The sequence below is a fragment of the Bombina bombina genome, chromosome 5 (genome assembly GCF_027579735.1).
Source record: "Bombina bombina isolate aBomBom1 chromosome 5, aBomBom1.pri, whole genome shotgun sequence".
Classification (NCBI taxonomy): domain Eukaryota; kingdom Metazoa; phylum Chordata; class Amphibia; order Anura; family Bombinatoridae; genus Bombina; species Bombina bombina.
Window position 1 is genome coordinate 1,093,854,040 of NC_069503.1, and position 19,640 is coordinate 1,093,873,679.

Consider the following 19,640-nt stretch of genomic DNA (forward strand, 5'->3'; position numbering starts at 1 on the left):
TAGGAATAATTTATTTAATAAGAGTTAATTTATTTCGTTAGATTTAAATTATATTTAACTTAGGGGGGTGTTAGTGTTAGGGTTAGACTTAGCTTTAGGGGTTAATACATTTATTAGAATAGCAGTGAGCTCCGGTCGGCAGATTAGGGGTTAATAATTGAAGTTAGGTGTCGGCGATGTTAGGGAGGGCAGATTAGGGGTTAATACTATTTATGATAGGGTTAGTGAGGCGGATTAGGGGTTAATAACTTTATTATAGTAGCGCTCAGGTCCGGTCGGCAGATTAGGGGTTAATAAGTGTAGGCAGGTGGAGGCGACGTTGAGGGGGGCAGGTTAGGGGTTAATAAATATAATACAGGGGTCGGCGGTGTTAGGGGCAGCAGATTAGGGGTACATAAGGATAACGTAGGTGGCGGCGCTTTGCGGTCGGCAGATTAGGGGTTAATAAGTGTAGGTAGGTGGAGGCGACGTTGTGGGGGGCAGGTTAGGGGTTAATAAATATAATATAGGGGTTGGCGGTGTTAGGGGCAGCAGATTAGGGGTACATAAGTATAACGTAGGTGGCGGTCGGCAGATTAGGGGTTAAAAAAAATTAATTGAGTTGCAGCGATGTGGGGGGACCTCGGTTTAGGGGTACATAGGTAGTTTATGGGTGTTAGTGTACTTTAGAGTACAGTAGTTAAGAGCTTTATAAACCGGCGTTAGCCCAGAAAGCTCTTAACTACTGACTTTTTTCCTGCGGCTGGAGTTTTGTCGTTAGATGTCTAACGCTCACTTCAGACACGACTCTAAATACCGGAGTTAGAAAGATCCCATTGAAAAGATAGGATACGCAATTTACGTAAGGGGATCTGCGGTATGGAAAAGTCGCGGCTGAAAAGTGAGCGTTAGACCCTATTTTGAGTGACTCCAAATACCGGCGGTAGCCTAAAACCAGCGTTAGGAGCCTCTAACGCTGGTTTTCACGGCTAACGCCAAACTCCAAATCTAGGTCTTTATCGTTCCTGAGCATACTGATGTATATGGGGCGGCAATATATAATATGAAGTAAAAGAAATCCACCTCTAAATAGAAACAGCTAGTGCGTGTCTAAAATCCTAAAGTAGGTGTGTGATTGACCTTAACCAATAGTGTGAACCTTTTAACAAACAACAGCAGTAATGCCTATTAGGTATATAACTTAAGTGGTAAGGAGAGATTGCGGATGGCATTGTGAGTCATTCCTTATGAGAGGTCATGGGAGAAATGAGGATAAAAGGTCATGCAAGCAAACTGCCCACTGGGTCTGAGTTAAAATGTAACTGTGGTCAGAGCCAACAGCTAGTTCAGAGTAGGTAAGGTAGTCAATCTAATTTACATCAGTGTCCCCAATCATTACATCCCAAAGCATGTGTTGCATGTAGTTCCCATTAGGTGGTTATAAGTAGGGAATTTTATATCTAAGATATGTGTTGGGGGACTGTATGTGTCCACTACATCGTTATAACATAATAAATCTGTATCATGATACTAGTAAAAATACAGTATAATACAAAGAGATATAACATTAATGTTGCATATGAGACACTGAGAATCTGGTTATTGGCTGTATGCTAAAAATATATATACACTAAAAAGATCTTCACCAAGTTCACACGTAAGTGCAGACATAATATGCACCCTAGGAGTATCTCTGTATCTAGCCTATGCCAGCTCTGTTTAGTTCTGACCTGCTGTGAAATACGTCCTGTTCTTTATTGAAGTTTTTGCCTAAAACTAAAGAGAGATCTTGGTAGTCCCTTGTAGCGAGTCATCTTGTAAGAGCAACTGTCGAGATTGCTACCCACTTACTTGATCTCACCAGGCCGATGTGAAAAAGTCCACAATGTCCCGTCCAGGAGCCAGCCATATCTCAGGGCACCAAAGGTGAGAAGATAAGTTCCTGATCTCCGTCTGTAGTTGGAGAGGATAGCTGGGGACTCAAAATACGTATCATAGTTGGGGACCACTTGAGGTCGGACAACAGGGCTAGGCTCAATCACCAGTTTTGCTGTGCTGTTATAAATGCAGTGTGTGAGGAAGGTGGATGCTGTACTTCTGGACTTCCCCTGAACTTTCTTCCTCAACTGGTCCCGGGATCCGTCTAGGCTCTTCGGGTCTATCGTTCAAGGACCATGTTATAGTGAGGTGGGTCTCTGATGATGCAGTAGTGTCATGCTTAGATGGTAGGGGTTGTCGGGCGCCATCTTCCATGTAGGCCCCTTTGATGGAAGCTCTAAGATCAGCGAACCCTGTATCCATCTTACTATCATGGTCTCGTAGAAGGGCTAAAGTGGAGCTGAACTCCTCCATCCTGCTATATAAGGTCGGCAATCAAAAAGGCCTGCAATACCTGGCGAGCCAGGGGGGGGGTAGAGAAGGAAAAACGTAAAAATTTCTAGGCTGTCCCCCAATTTGACTAGTTATTCCCCATGGTGTTCCAGGTGCTATAACCCTTTTAGAGCCATGCTCCACCAGTAGAGAATATTAGCATATCACAATCTCGGATCTCAGTGGAGCGGTTGTGTAGCTTGGGCAACCGATGAAGGGTGTTGTAGGCTCCAGTAAGTGGTGACGGCCTAAGTTCGTAGCTGGCTATTTCAGCTCCTGGGGGATCTTGTGCATAAATCTTGGTAAATTGCTGTTCTACCAGATGAGTAGTAGTGGGATCTTATAAGTATAGGGTAAGATTAAAGCTGCACCCCAAGGAAAATTATATATTAGAGCAGCGGTACCCAACCTAGGGTACGTGTACCCCTGGGGGTACTTGGCAGGCCGGTTGGGGGTACGCAAAAATATTGTTGGTAATGGCGGAAGATGCAGGGAGAGGGTCGGGGGGGCACTCTCAATGGGTCATCAACTAATAAGCATCGTGGAACTGTGGAAGGAAGGAGCACTTAACCGGAAAGTGACAAATGAAGTCCTGGCCTGGCATATAGGCAGATGGGAGCCCCTGCTCCTGAAATATGTGGACCGGGTGTGGATGACTCCGGTCCACATATTAATGATCACCCTGTGTCACCAGACAGCTTAGCCTCCTGCTCCACCCACCTCTGTCCCATGCACACAATTTTGACTGCAAGTGCACAAATAGAAGCCGCACTGCAGCAGCATAGTTACGTGGACACGTGTGATAGAGCCGTTGAGATTGCGAGTCACACAGGCGAGGCAGGTCTAAGTCAGTGCCGGTAAGTAAAGTACTGCTTCTAGTGCTTGCTTGATTCAGATTGCTTCACTTCCAACTAAAAACGTTCATAGTGGCTGGGTGGTTAATATCGATCTGATCTCACAAATTTAAATATTTATTTTTATGATCATTACACTTTGACTCCCCCCCAGGGCCTTGTTTAGGAGCAACCAGGCAGCTGCCAGGGGCACCAGCCACACAGCAGGACTCCTGAGAATAAGATCTGAGCTTTAATCCTGTTGATACACGTACAGTCGTATGCAATTCAGGTATAGCTTACCTCCCCTATAAAAAAGTGCTTCCTTTATTTTGAGGGATGGGTGGGGGTAATGAAGAGAGGGGGTACTCATAAATGAAAAGCCTAATCAAGGGGTACAGGAGAGAAAAAAGGTTGGGAACCGCTGTATTAGAGGAATAGCCCCAGGAGCTTCATGAGATGCGACTGATCATGGCCGCCTCTTAGCCACTCCCCCCTAAACTCACGATTTAATTCTACAGAAAATGTAGAATTCTGCATAATTAAACTTTGCAATGCAATTTGTATTATTTAGTTTGCCTGCTTTACTTTTAATTTAACACTAAAAATTGTAGTGTTTCCACCACCTCTAGAGAGGCTATGGAATGCAGAAACATGCTGCACTTTGACTGGTTGATATGTGCAGGAACTTGTTTATATAGTTCACTAACTGATCACACTAATGAAGTTTCACTTTGCACATGCTGCACTTTGATTGGTTTATACGTGCAGGTACTTGTTTATATAGTCCCCAAACTGGTCACACAAAGGAAGCAAGGTAAGCTATATTTAAAATGCTTTTATGGGTTGTGTCTTGAACTTGCAAGACAATGCAGCAGTGACTTTAGTGATCTAAATTACCCCAAGGAACCAATGGATAACCTGCAATGTATTCTTCACACAGTCACATTGATAAATGATGAATCAGCCCACTCGCTCTTCTGAATACACCCAGAATGCACAATAGAAAAGAAACTTAAACTTAATCTTTTTCTGGGGTTGCCCTTGTTATACTATATATCAGTATTAGGTATGTGCATATTTTTGTTTTCAGCATTTGTTTAGTGCATTTTTTTCTCTTATAAATTTGCCACCGAAAATAGCAACTACAGCCATAGCCAATAACGATAGTGACAGTATTTTGGGTCCTAAATACAGATAATTTACCCCTTTTCCCAGCACTTTCTCAGAAAATTGTATATAAAAGGGCAAGAGGGTACAGGAAGTGGAAAAAGACCAGAAGGACATGTGTGGAGAATCTTAATATGAGCACATTCCTTACAGGCTGTTTCACATCTTCTCCTATGGTAGTCCACTGATAAGTGAATTCTGAATACTTAGAAGACCTGCAGTAAGACTGCTGTGTTCTCTGTTCAAAAGGACCCAGCAATTTGAACTGTAATATCCCGTGGTCATCTGCACTTTGTTTAAAATATATCAGAAGAAAGAAGCAAGAATCTGTGCTACAGGAATGGAAAGCTCAGGATGCTGTGTTATACATTTTTTAAGAAACTGCCTTCATAATGCATCATCATTTTTATTATAGGATAATAAAAACTATTAATAATGAAACTGGTGAAGAAGAGAGCACATTCTTGACCTTGAGTTGAAGCAGGGTCTCAAGGTTGCTGGGCTATTGCTCTTACTCATCAGTATTATCTTGCTGTTGCTCCACTTGTCTTTAGTTTTTTTTATAGCTCCACCTACTGCAGCCGTGAGATATTAGTTGTAAACTTCAGCCTATATTAAACCAGCCTTTTTCTTTGCCCATGTATTTTCTGTTTAGTTTGGGTGTGCTTCACTTGTCTATTTGATGGATTATTCATATTTGAACTTTTGCTTGTCTTCTGACCCACTGTTTGGATTCTGATTTTGTACCTCGCTGCCTAATAGTTGAAGACTTTTGCCTGTTCCCCCTTAGCTGATTCTAAGGGCCCAATGATCTAAAAATCTTTTGGCTGTCGAGATTATGGCATCAATTTATCAAAGCGTTGACTTTCTTGTATTCGCCGGCACCAATACGCTTGCCTAAGGTAGCTTAACATCGCTGCCGCGGACCTGAATACATTCTCCAAAGTTACCAAAAAAGATGTCAAAAAGCCGCGCACCAAGTACGGTGCGATGAGCAGCGAACTGTTGTTAACTAACAGTCATCAATCTCGCTGCTCTTCGGCTTTTTTACAGCTTTCTTGGTACCCTGTCACTAAACACCCACACTATACTATACTGTTTACACCCTATACCGCCGCTCCCGGACCCCGCCGCAACTCTAATAAATGTATTAACCCCTAAACCGCCACTCCCTGGACCCCGCCGCAACTAAATAAAGTGTTTAACCCTTAAACTGCTGCTCCTGGACCCCGCCGGAACTAAATACAATTATTAACCCCTAAACCGCCGCTCCCAGAGCCCACCGCCACCTACATTATACTTATTAACCCCTAATCATCCGCCCCCTACACCGCCGCCACCTACATTATATTTATTAAACCCAATCTGCCCCCTCCTATACCGCTGCCACCTACCTACATTTATTAACCCCTAATCTGCCGCCCCCAACGTCACTGACACTATATTAAATTTATTAACCCTAACACCCCCTAACTTAAATATAATTTAAATAAATATGAATAAATATTCCTATCATTAACTACATGATTCCTATTTAAAACTAAATACTTTCCTATAAAATAAACCCTAAGCTAGCTACAATATAACTAATAGTTACATTGTAGCTAGCTTAGGGTTTATTTTTATTTTACAGGCAAGTTTGTATTTATTTTAACTAGGTACAATAGTTATTAAATAGTTATTAACTATTTAATAACTTCCTATTTAAAATAAAGACAAATATACCTGTAAAATAAAACCTAACCTACGTTACAATTACACCTAACACTACACTATAATTAAATTAATTCCCTAAACCAAATACAATTAAATTAAATTTAAAAAAAGTATCTAAATTACAAATAGCCCTTAAAAGGACCTTTTGCAGGGCATTGCCCCAAAGTAATCAGCTCTTTTACCTGTAAAAAAAAATTACAACCCCCCAACATTAAAACCCACCACCCACATAACCAACCCTACTCTAAAACCCACCCAATCCCCCCTTAAAAAAAACCTAACACTAACCCCTTGAAGATCACCCTACCTTGAGAAGTCTTCACCCAACCAGGCCGAAGTCCTCCATGAAGCCGGAAGAAGTGGTCCTCCAGACGGGCAGAAGTGGTCCTCCAGACAGGCAGAAGTCTTCATCCAGGTGGCATCTTCTATCTTCATCCATCCGGCATGGAGCGGCTCCATCTTCAAGACATCCGACATGGAGCATCCTCTTCTTTCGACATCTTCTGGCTGAATGTTCCTTTAAATGACGTCATCCAAGATGGCGTCCCTTGAATTCCAATTGGCTGATAGAATTCTATCAGCCAATCGGAATTCAAGAGACGCCATCTTGAATGACGTCATTTGAAGGAACATTCATTCAGCCAGAAGACGTCAAAAGATGAGGATGCTCCGCATCGGATGTCTTGAAGATGAAGCCGCTCCGCGCCGCATGGATGAAGATAGAAGATGCCGTCTGGATGAAGACTTCTTCCCATCTGGAGGACCACTTCTGCCTGTCTGGAGGACCACTTCTGCCGGCTTCGTGGAGGACTTCGTCCCGGTTGGGTGAAGACTTCTCAAGGTAGGGTGATCTTCAAGGGGTTAGTGTTAGGTTTTTTTAAGGAGGAATTGGGTGGGTTTTAGAGTAGGGTTTGTTGTGTGGGTGGTGGGTTTTAATGTTGGGGGGGTTGTAATTCTTTTTTACAGGTAAAAGAGCTGATTACTTTGTAATATAGCAGAAGAAACTTGCAGACTAGAATACAATGCAGACTTTACTGATTTTTAAACAAATATAACAATATTAATCTAAAATATGGATAACATGGAATTATATTCTTTGTTAAAATTATATCTGATATATGAAAAAATATAGAAACATAACGGCTTTAAAGTCCCTTTAACAGCCTCTAAAGCTGTGATGTTTAATTTTTTAATTAATGATGTTTTAACCAAAAAATTGAACATGATGATTATGCACAAATGTAGTTTAATAAATGTACATGTATAATGTACCGTATAAAGATTGTTTATACTAAATTTCAACATCACTGCTCTAGGCTTGCAACTTCAGTTCATGCATACATTCAATATCAAACTAGTCACTATAATTTCTAAGAAAAAATAATCACATAATATAAATAAATCTGGTATTTTAAAATAACGTTATAGTTTACATAGAAAAAAATATCTAACAAAAAGAAGGGGACTAAATGGCACTACTATCCGGTATTCTAGAGATGCTCTGTAGTAATTAAGACAGGTAATATACCTTACTATAATACTGAGAGTTAGGTGCTGTGTACTGTTTTATTCTGAAAAGAAGGGGTTGTTTCAATACTGAAATTGAAAGGTGTACACGTATTAGTACTCACATCTGAGAAAATGTGGCTATAGATTAGAACATGTAGTTCCAAAGGGGAAACGGTCTATGCCGTAAGGATTAAAATATAACCTTTATTAGGATTTCTTAAAAATATGTTCCACAAAACAAACACAAACATATATAAATAAAAACGCAAAATGTTGAGGAGGATACTGTATGCTGGATATGTGCTAAGCGTGGGCAAATGCACTGAGAAATATCTCTTGGCCCAGGATTGAAGTATTCCTGATCAAGAGGATATCTCCTTATTTAAGCGGCTTTAGTATATAATATAGTGCTTGTTAATATAAGTATATATACTTCTTAAATATTCGATTTTGCTCCTAATTTTGTACTTCTATTATTCTTAGTCACGAGGATATTCTTTTATTATATTAAATCTGATATACAGTATAGTGCTTGTGAATACAAGTATATGTGCTTCTTGAGCATGCGCATTCAATTTTTCTGATTTTGTGCTTCTAATAAGATAATAACTGTGCTTCACAGCTAATGGTGTCCTTAATTCTACTAATCCAATATTATAGTCATTAAATTGCTCTTTTGGTTAGTGGAGCATGGTTTGCTGTCTAAATTGTAGTTGTGAGATTATGGCCGTTATTTTAAAATATTATTGGCTCTGGTCACACTAAATTATAGAGCAGAGTACCCGCTTCTTTATGCCCTTAAGGACATTTATACAATATAGTTCCCCTTTCGGGTTAAGTTGTGTAGGTACATTATTTTTAATACATAATACACATTGATGTTAGTGCTTATAAGCCGTTAATTCCTGGACATACAGTTAGTATCATGTACCGATATTTGCCTTAAATTATAATGGTAAGTTTAGCTATATTCGAAATATAATTATAATAATGAATTGAGTTACACATCTATGTGGTGTGCCCCAATTGTGTTGGATGAAAGAACACCACTGTCTTAACATGTACGTGTTACAATTTCAAGGCTGTGTGTAATTTTCATTAATTGATACAAATGTTGCCATTTGAATATAGCGGTTATACGAATCCATACAGTGTGGATTTTTACATAAGTTATTATGTTATGTTTTTCTAAGGATATTTAACGCAAATACCCAGGGGTTTCACACGAACAGTATAGAATGATTAAATACTAATGGCATCCCAAGCTATTGTTATGCAATGTGCTACAGTTGGCTTATTGTTTTATATAACTGGCCCTTTAACTTTGCTGTAAGATAATTTGCCGTTCCTTCATGCTCAAATGCCCAAGAGCTTCACATAAGCAGTATAGAATAATTAAGTTCTACTAGCATCGCATGCTATTGTAATGCAATGCACTACAGTTAGCTTTACCTTTTATATAGCTAGACCATTAACTTCGTTTGTGCAACAATCCTTTTTCAACATTCGCTAATTAAAAGTTTGGCTTAGAGCCTAACAAACTTTTAATTAGCGAATGTTAAAAAAGGATATAGCACTTAGCCACGTTATTTGAACCATAGCGTTATAATTTTGAATGGCGATCAGCCAAAAATATGTGAATGAATGGTGAAATTAATGTGCATTTAAGCCAATAGACCATAAATATAGCTAACTATAGCAGAACGCTGCAGCAGTGACTTAATCACACCAATACAATATAGAACAGCTAAACAGCCAATTGTATGAATGAAAGGTGGATTGTTGCACAAACGAAGTTAATGGTATATAAAGCACATATACTTGTATTCACAAGCACTATACTGTATATCAGATTTACTATAATAAAAGAATATCCTCGTGACTAAGAATAATAGAAGTACAAAATTAGGAGCAAAATCGAATATTTAAGAAGTATATATACTTATATTAACAAGCACTATATTATATACTAAAGCTGCTTAAATAAGGAGATATCCTCTTGATCAGGAATACTTCAATCCTGGGCCAAGAGATATTTCTCAGTGCATTTGCCCACGCTTAGCACATATATCCAGCATACAGTATCCTCCTCAACATTTTGCATTTTTATTTATATATGTTTGTGTTTGTTTTGTGGAACATATTTTTAAGAAATCCTAATAAAGGTTATATTTTAATCCTTACGGCATAGACCGTTTCCCCTTTGGAACTACATGTTCTAATCTATAGCCACATTTTCTCAGATGTGAGTGCTAATAAGTGTACACCTTTCAATCTCAGTATTGAAACAACCCCTTCTTTTCAGAATAAAATATCTACAGTTTGTTATCAAAAAATATACATTACAATACAAATTTAAGTAAAACATTTTTTTAATATGTACTTTCATTTAGTACATATTCCAAACATGAAATCAATTATTATTAAGAATGTGAATTGCAATCCATATTGTTTGAAAAAAACAATTAAAAATGTTTAGAAAGAAAAACTATTATTTTTCTATAGTTATTCTAATTCAAATGTTCTTCCATTTAAACTTTCAAAGGGTTAATCTAATTTTTCTAATACTACAAATTATTAAACCGTAAATTAAAATAGTCAATAGTTTCATTGCTATCATCTACAAACTATATATTTAAAAAAAAAAATATTACATAATAATAAAAGTCAATAGTTTCACTTACTGACGCCTTCTTCTCTTTACGCTATTTCATGTGAGGTGGATGGTTGTGGTTCTTGTGAGGCGTTTTCGTGGTCAAAAGGTTGATCTTCCTGTGCATCTACCTCTTCTTCCTACGTCAATCATCATGTTGTTCTAATGAGATAAATATAAATGTATTAAAATAAAAATTAAGAAATAATATTCATTTTTTTTAAACAACAATATTATTAACTGACTTCTAAAATCCATATTGTCCGAGGGAACATCCAGGTCAACCACCACAGCATCACCCATCCGTGAATAAAGCAGCTGTTCAAAGTCCGTTAATTCTGCCCTATATCCGGGGCCTCCACCAGTTACTTTAGCAGATTGCTTTTCTCTGCATACCTTTTTATTAATGTTTTTTCTTATATTGGTTACCCTCTTCCGACAGGCCCTTACATCCTTCAGAAAACTTCTGCCGAAACCAATCAACTTATTTGGGACCAAATAGCTCTCTTTCTCTGTGGGTTTACCGTTCTTGTTTGGTAACCAATAATTTCATAGTAATTTTCGATAACCAATTCAACCAAAATACAATTCTGCCAATGCGTGAACATTATACTTCTCCCTATTTTGGTCTTTCCAGCTTGGACAGATGCCATTGTAAAATTGAGCTATTAAAGTATGCAAAAAAGATCTAATGTTTTGACCCAAAATAAAGTTTTCTTTATAACGGTTTCAAATCAATGTATCTATTTAGTTGTTGAAAAGGGGCATATACAGATTTATTTTGTTCTTGAAAGATCCCTATGTTACATTTTCTATAACATTGAATACAGTGTTTTCCATTTTATTTTTATTTTATTTTATTTAACTTTTATCTAAATAAAGATAGATTGCACTTTAGGAAATAGCAGAAGTACAATACAATGTATGTTTATTGTAAAGTCAATGTGAAAACCAATAAAAATATATATCTATTTAACGATATGCCTTAATTCTCAAAATTGTGCAGTTTTTAAACAAAATGAGTTCCGTTAGTTCATTTTAGAAGCATAGATAGATCCATAGAAAATGCCATGTTCAAAATAATTTTCAATAGGAGAATTATTGATAATCTCATATACAATGGAGAAATATTTCTCTAAAAAAAGGAAGGGTATATTTTTACTTTGAAGCAGGACAGAATAAATAGGATTTTTTTGTGAGATGGTACGTCGAGTGAGGAGAGTCTCTGGCCAAAATCATTCAAGAAAGCAATGCCTGAAAAGGTACAACGATTTGTACAGGAGGCAATCTAAACTGCGGACTCTGATCAGGATTTACCTGAAAAAATGTAAGCATTATACTAAATTAATAATGTTTTCTTATAAGAAGAAATTTAGACTTATGTCAATTTTTTCTAAATTTTGGTTATTGTTATTATCAATTCGATTGATGCTTTTTAGATATCTTTTTAGATATTCTAAGTAGTGAATTTCTTCATTACAATTGAAGAATACATGCCTTACATCACTATATAACAAAATTAAGTCTTTCTGTGTCTTGTAATTTTTATTTTCACTCTTCAAAATGTATCCATTGAACTAACCAATCTATTGTGTAATTGTCTAAATGTGAACAAAAACTAAGACAGTAATAGGATTAACAGATTAGTCTTGAAAGAATAGAATTGTTGATTGAATCAATAAAGTATTTGCTCTATTTGAAGACAATTCATTTAGTTAATGAATTTAAATTAACATTTTGGAAATATTTATTAATAGTATAAATCATAACATTTCTAATTTAATTTGTCTTTCTATTTTCTTTTATTTAAAGTCAAAACAAGAAGAGCACCTAGGTACCTTTGCCCCATTGAGACAACTTCTTCTAGTTCTGGGGGGAAATCAGACCCACTGTCCATGGTATTCATGGGCAATGATGGGACTGATAGAACAGGTATGACATAAATAAATCAACATTGAAATCCTAAATCAAAATCAATTTATAATTTTTTTATATTTTTTTATTTTTATTAAAGGAAGACATGGGAGGCCAAATCGTCGGTGAGGTCATTAAACAATAATGACTCTAATGATGCTGAAGAACCGGAAATTCCATACATTCCAGGTATTTTTTTAATATTTTGTATAATTTAAATTTGGTTTAAATCTAGATTATATTTAAAATTAATTGAAAATGATATAACTATTTATCTAAGTAGATGAAAAGAATCTAAACAATGAAGAAATTCTGCGTGATGAGTCAGATGAGGCAGAAGTGCAGAATAATAATATTGATATTGAACAAGAAGTTCAAGAGGATGAAGATTTGGAGCAAGAGGAAGAGGTGGAGCAAGATGAAGAGGAGGGGCAAGAGGAAGAACAGGTGCAATCAGGAACAGAAGGCGAAACACAGCTAAAAATACAACCTATTATCATTCCAAACAAAAATAAAAAACAAAATCCATGGTTTTATTAATGTGTTAAACTTAAGTAAAGTAACTAAGAGGGAATAGAAAATGACACAAATAATAATGTATTATTTTTTTCATTTTCTATATCATTCTATATTTAACTCTCTCTTTCTCTATATCTTTTTTTATATCTATCTATCTATCTATCTATCTATCTATCTATCTATCTATCTATCTATCTATCTATCTATCTATCTATCTATATATATATATATCTATATATATAAATTCCAGATGAACTCCGCACTCACTCTATGTAACCACAGCTGCCTGGGGTGCATCCAATGCCGCAAAGTGCTAATTCAAAGTCCCGAAAATAAAGAGCACTCACCAGGGCTTAATATCATAAAGCAACCAAAGCTTTTATTTTACAAAGTAACGTTTCGAGGATTTTAACCCCGTCCTCAGACTTTACAAAAGTGTACATATCTTAAGCCTTTTAAACCCTCCACCGACTATCGTCGCCGCAATACCGGAAGTCATCCTGTCCACACAACTGCGCATGTACAGAGCGTCAGCATGGCAGTGGGTATTCAGTCCACCTGGCACAAGAGTACCCAAATTAAAAATCCACCTGGATTCGCACTGTAGTAGAAGCCTATTTCTATCCCCACCCCTGGTTAGGGGTGGAATGTGATCAATAATCACATATCTCAAATCTGCTACCATATGGCCAGTCAGTGCAAAATGCCCGTGCGACGGGTTGTTCAGACCCCATATTTTTTATGGCTAATTGAATGGCTGCACGATGATTGGCCATACGGGTGCATAGGTCATCTATGGTCTTTCTGACATAGAATAACCCACAAGGACAATGTAGTAAGTACACAATGTGTGTGGTCATGTAGGTTACCCTATGTCGGATAGCATATCTGCGATTAGTAGCTGGATGAACAAAAAATTTAGCATTAGACAAACCATTGCACGTAGTGCAACCTGCACATTTATAACATCCAGGTTTTGTTGTTTGTTCGATTTTTCATAGCTCTGAGTAGGGTCCACCTTCACCAAAATATCCCATAGTGATCGAGATCTTCTATACCCTACTTGGGGGTGTAGTGAACCCTTGAACAGTAGATTTTTTTTTTATTTTTTTTTAATGATTTTTATTGAGGTTTAACTTACAAACACATAAACATCAAAAATGTCTTACAGTGCGATAATCAGCAGCACATTAGTAGAGCATAGCATAATAATCCTGGGAAACACAATGTGAATGCATGCAATAAGAAGTATAATTACATGTCAGAAACCTCATTTTTACTATATATAAATCCCTTTATATGGAGATCTCAATGACAATTAACAATTTCGCCCTTTTGAAAAAAATAAATAAAAAACAGCCACTTTTGGACTGCTGTTAGCTAAAATTAAGAAGGGGGTATGAGGGATAATGAATGAAAAGGAGGACCACATGTGGGTCCATTAGTAGATATTAGCAAATTTAATGATATAATGATATAATGATATGGGAGCCAGCATTAAGGAGAGCTAATAGAATAAAAAGTATAACACATTGCCTATTATAGCATATAGATATGAAGATAGCTATGAGCTGTGATATTAGTAGTTATGGGCGAAGGAGCGAATTAAAAAAATAAATATGCTAGGGGGACTGGAAAAGCTAGTGTTTAAGATTAAGTTGTAATTTAGCTTTCAATAGTTTTCAAAAGAGCAAATAACCTGTTTTTTTCACGTGAAACCAGCAGTCAACTGTTTTAGCATATTCTATGTCCAAAAAATTCCGAGCAGAAGCTAACATGAATAAAGCAAGGCTAGAACATTACTAATACTTCTTATTGTAGGTCAGCACTTCAATATTTAGAGATAGATAACCCTGCTCCTATATGGGTATATAGTTTCTCGTGAGTACATAAGGAATAGATTTTAGATGTCAAAATAAAGACTCTGAATGAACTAAGAAAGCCAGGGGGGGATCTAAGCATGGTCTAATTGCTATGGTACTGTATAACCTAGTATATCTACTAACCAGTACAAGATTAGAATGAGCACAGTAATTGACAAAAAAAAACAAAAACACACAGGTATTATTAAAGTTTGTCTAGAGGCCCATAAAAAGAATACACAAGTCATTTGGGTGACAAAAATACAAGAAACGGAAAATAAATAAATAGAAACAAAAGTCAGCATTAAGCTAAGATGTACAAGTAATATATAGGAACCAAATATCTAGATACAGATCATCTACAACTATTATGAAGTCTCAGACAGAGTCCTCATAAACATAATAGTTCTTTTTTTTTGCCCAAAGACCCAATCTAGATATGTATAAGGGCTCAAACTGAAGTTTCTCAAATTGGGCTTTTTCTATTATAAGTCCCAAGCCCTAGACCTCCCGCCTCACCTATCCCGCTCCATACCGCTTATCCTGAGGAATGTTCACTAGGGTATGGAGCCCGTTGATGAAAAGTAGCTGGCTCTACCCCACTCCAAGCCGTGGGAGAAGGTGGGCACAAGATGTGTAAAGGAGCTCTTTGTAGTATCGCTGTCTGCAGAGGGCCACCCGGGATCTGTCCACAAACTCAAGTCTGTGACCCTCTGCAGTAAAAGGAATTTGGGCGCTTCGTAGAGAAAGAGAAACACCGACTTGCTGCTGCTCTCCCTGGGTGATCCGGTCCCCTTCTTTGTAACCCCCTGGGTCGGCAAGCAACTACGTGAAATACAGGAACCATCAAGGCCAACTGCCTCACCCTCCATCTGCTGCGTCTAATCCATCGAGGTGCCAGGTCGCCCCTTGACCACAGCACCACAGGCGGTATATTTTTTATCTGCAGCCGGGTTAACAGGTAGATGAGCCGCAATAGAGGGGTGTTGCAAGGAAACGTCTGCATTCTGCAGGGCCTCTGGAGGTGCTGTAAAGGGTTGGTCACTATCATCCAGTATTACAGGCTGAGGTTGGGTGTTGAGCCCCCTGGTAGTTAGATAGGTTGGCTCCTTTATCCGCTCAGTCATTCTTGTCGTTAGACCAGTGAATTTAGGTATTGAATTTAAGAATAGGTTACATAGCTCGAGTTCTAAACTGTTATAGTGATCTTTAATGAGCTGTGTCATCTCAGCTTCCCACCTGGCCAGGGCCTCCATTTTCCGGAGGAGATTTCAAGCAGCTCCACAATATAAATATACGTTTATAAGCTTGGCGGCTCCCACAATAGACTGCTTTAGGTGGTGTAAGTTGTGATGGGAGGAGTATCCTCCGGCAGTACAACTGTGACTGCTTTACTCGGATAACCGGGGGGGGGGTGCCGAGGTCTTATATTGAGGCCGCCGCCTAAGGACTTGATGGTCCGGATCAGCACTTCAGGATCATAGGGTCTACAAAACTGATATCAATCGGTTCAACATAGCGTGATACACATGTAAATGTCCTGGTTATCCAGAGATGTAGCATAAATCTGTTCAAAATCGGCGGATTGTCCAGATCTCACCCGGAGTTACTAATATTGCATCCTATCATGGATGCTGCCCAGACATGCCCCTGAACAGTAGATTTTTATCGCTCTCTACTATGTTCCAGTTCTTTTTTACCAATCGTTGTAGATTCTGCTTATCTGAAGTATATGTAGTAGTAAGAATCATTCTTCTTTTCGTGTCTCCTGACGTCACAGCTTGCAAGGCTGTCTCCTGATCCATCGAGACAAATCTCTTGAAATGTTGATCAATATGCTTCTCTTGATAGCCCCTCTGCAGGAACCTCATTTTCATCTCTGTTAGCTGTTGCTGGGCATTACATTGTTTGCTGTTATTTCTCATGACCCTCCTAAATTGAGAAATTGGAAGAGCTTTCTTTAATGATGGAGGGTGACAACATGTAGCCTCCAACAACAAATTCTTATCAGTCTCCTTTTTGTACAAAGTTGTAGCCAACATACCATCTTCAAGAAATATTCTCAGGTCGAGAAAATCCACTGCTGTGGAACTCTTGGTCACCTTGAATTGTAGATTGGGGATAACAGTATTCAATTTCAGAAACCAATCTTCTAATTCATCCTCTGTACCTGACCATAGAATGATCAAATCATCTATGTAATATTTGAAATATTTGATATGTTGGTGTACAAATAAATCAGTATCCCTCTCCTCAAATTCTGCCATATATAAATTGGTGTACGATGGGGCCATATTCAACCCCATCGCCGTCCCCTGTAGCTGTAGAAAAAATGATTTTTCGAATTTGAAGTAATTTCTACTGAGGCATAGTTCCAGTAATTCCAAAATCAGCTCTACTGGTGGTCCCATGTATGGGTACCTGTTCAGTTGTTTTCGAACCGCCATTATCCCCTGATCGTGTGGGATGGAGGTGTGGGATCGTGTGGGATGATAAGACTAATAGAGTCCAAAAGAAATGAGGGCATGTTCTGTACACATGGCTGCAGGATGCTATCCAAACATATTGCTATTGGCTGCAGAAGGGATCCTATAGAGGACACTATCGGTCTTCCCGGTGGACTCGTAGGATGCTTGTGAACCTTTGGAAGCATATAAAATGCAGGTATCCGAGGATACTCTACCTTCATAAAGCCTCTCTCATGCTTGTTCAGGCAACCATTCCCAAAGGCTTGATCCAAAACTTCCTCAATCTGTTTTTTAAACAGTTTAGTTGGATTACAGGTTAGTTGTTTGTATGTGGAAGTGTCATTCAACTGTGAGAATATTTCTTGCTGGTTATATGTATAGTCCATTATGACCAGTGCTCCTCCTTTATCGGCCTCCCTAAAAATCAAGTCCTTGTTCTTGCTGAGATTGTGCAATGTCCGTCTCTCTTCTTTGGTTAGATTGTTTCTGCATCCTGGTTTAGCCATTGTGCACATCCTCTTAGTATCATCCAGTAAGAGTCTACTATATGTTTTTATGCTGGGATTTGAGCTGGAGCAATCATAAGTGTTCTTAGGTTTTAATCTAGTAGTATTAGTCAGATCCATATTGGTATCCTTTGGTTCTATGCCAAAATGTTCCTTGAGTCTTAGGTTTCGTTCAAATTTTTGCATATCAATATACATTTCAAATGGCTTATAAAAAGATGTAGGGATAAAAGACAGACCCTTGTTTAGTATCTTAGGCCTAGATTTGGAGTTTTGCGGCCAAAGGGGTGCGTTAGCTATGCGTGCTTTTTTCTGGCCGCACCTTTTAAATACCGCTGGTATTTAGAGTTCACAGAAGGGCTGCGTTAGGCTCCAAAAAAGGAGCGTATAGCATATTTACCGCAACTGCAACTCTCAATACCAGCGGTGCTTACGGACGCGGCCAGCTTCAAAAACGTGCTCGTGCACGATTCCCCCATAGGAAACAATGGGACAGTTTGAGCTGAAAAAAACCTAACACCTGCAAAAAAGCAGCGTTCAGCTCCTAACGCAGCCCCATTGTTTCTTATGGGGAAACTCTTCCTAAGTCTGCACCTAACACCCTAACATGAACCCCGAGTCTAAACACCCCTAACCTTACACTTATTAACCCCTATTCTGCCGCCCCCGCTATCGCTGACCCCTGCATTTTATTATTAACCCCTAATCTGCCGCTCTGTACACCGCCGCAACCTGCGTTATCCCTATGAACCCCTAATCTGCTGCCCCTAACACCGCCGACCCTTATATTATATTTATTAACCCCTAATCTGCCCCCCACAACGTCGCCGCCAGCTACCTACAATAATTAACCCCTAATCTGCCGACCGCACCTCACCGCTACTATAATAAAGTTATTAACCCCTAATCCGCCTCACTCCCGCCTCAATAACCCTATAATAAATAGTATTAACCCCTAATCTGCCCTCCCTAACATCACCGACACCTAACTTCAAGTATTAACCCCTAATCTGCCTACCGCACCTCCCCACTTCTATAATAAAGTTATTAACCCCTAATCCGCCTCACTCCCGCCTCAATAACCCTATAATAAATAGTATTAACCCCTAATCTGCCCTCCCTAACATCGCCGACACCTAACTTCAATTATTAACCCCTAATCTGCCGACCGGATCTCGCCGCTACTCTAATAAATGGATTAACCACTAAAGCTAATTCTAACCTAACACTAACACCCCCCTAAGTTAAATATAATTTAAATCTAATGAAATAAATTAACTCTTATTAAATAAATTATTCCTATTTAAAGCTAAATACTTACCTGTAAAATAAACCCTAATATAGCTACAATATAACAAATAATTATATTGTAGCTATTTTAGGATTAATATTTATTTTACAGGCAACTTTGTATTTATTTTAACCAGGTACAATAGCTATTAAATAGTTAAGAACTATTTAATAGCTAAAATAGTTAAAATAATTACAAAATTGCCTGTAAAATAAATACTAACATAAGTTCCGATCAGCCAATAGAATGCAAGCTCAATCTGATTGGCTGATCCAATCACCAATCGGATTGAACTTGAATCTGATTGGCTGATTCCATCAGCCAATCAGAATTTTCCTATCTTAATTCCGATTGGCTGATAGAATCCTATCAGCCAATCGGAATTCGAAGGATGCCATCTTGGATGACGTCCCTTAAAGGAACCTTCATTCTTCAGTTGGACGTCGGAAGAAGAGGATGGATCCGTGCTGGAGGTCTTCAAGATGGAGCCGTTCGTCATCGGATGAAGATAGAAGATACCGCTTGGATCAAGATGGTTGCCGGTCCGGATCTCCTCTTCTTCCTGGATAGGATGAAGACTTTGGAGCCTCTTCTGGACCTCTTCAGCCGCCGCTTGATAGAAGACTTCAGCTGGATTATGGATCGCCAGCCCCCGCTTGGGCTTTGATGAAGACTTCGGAGGCTTGGATCAAGACTTCGGAGGACGGATCGGTGAACCTGGCCCCCTAATAAAATAACAAAGACCCCCAAAATAAAAAAATGCCCTACCCTATTCTAAATTAAAAAAGTTCAAAGCTCTTTTACCTTACCAGCCCTGAAAAGGGCCATTTGCGGGGCATGCCCCAAATAA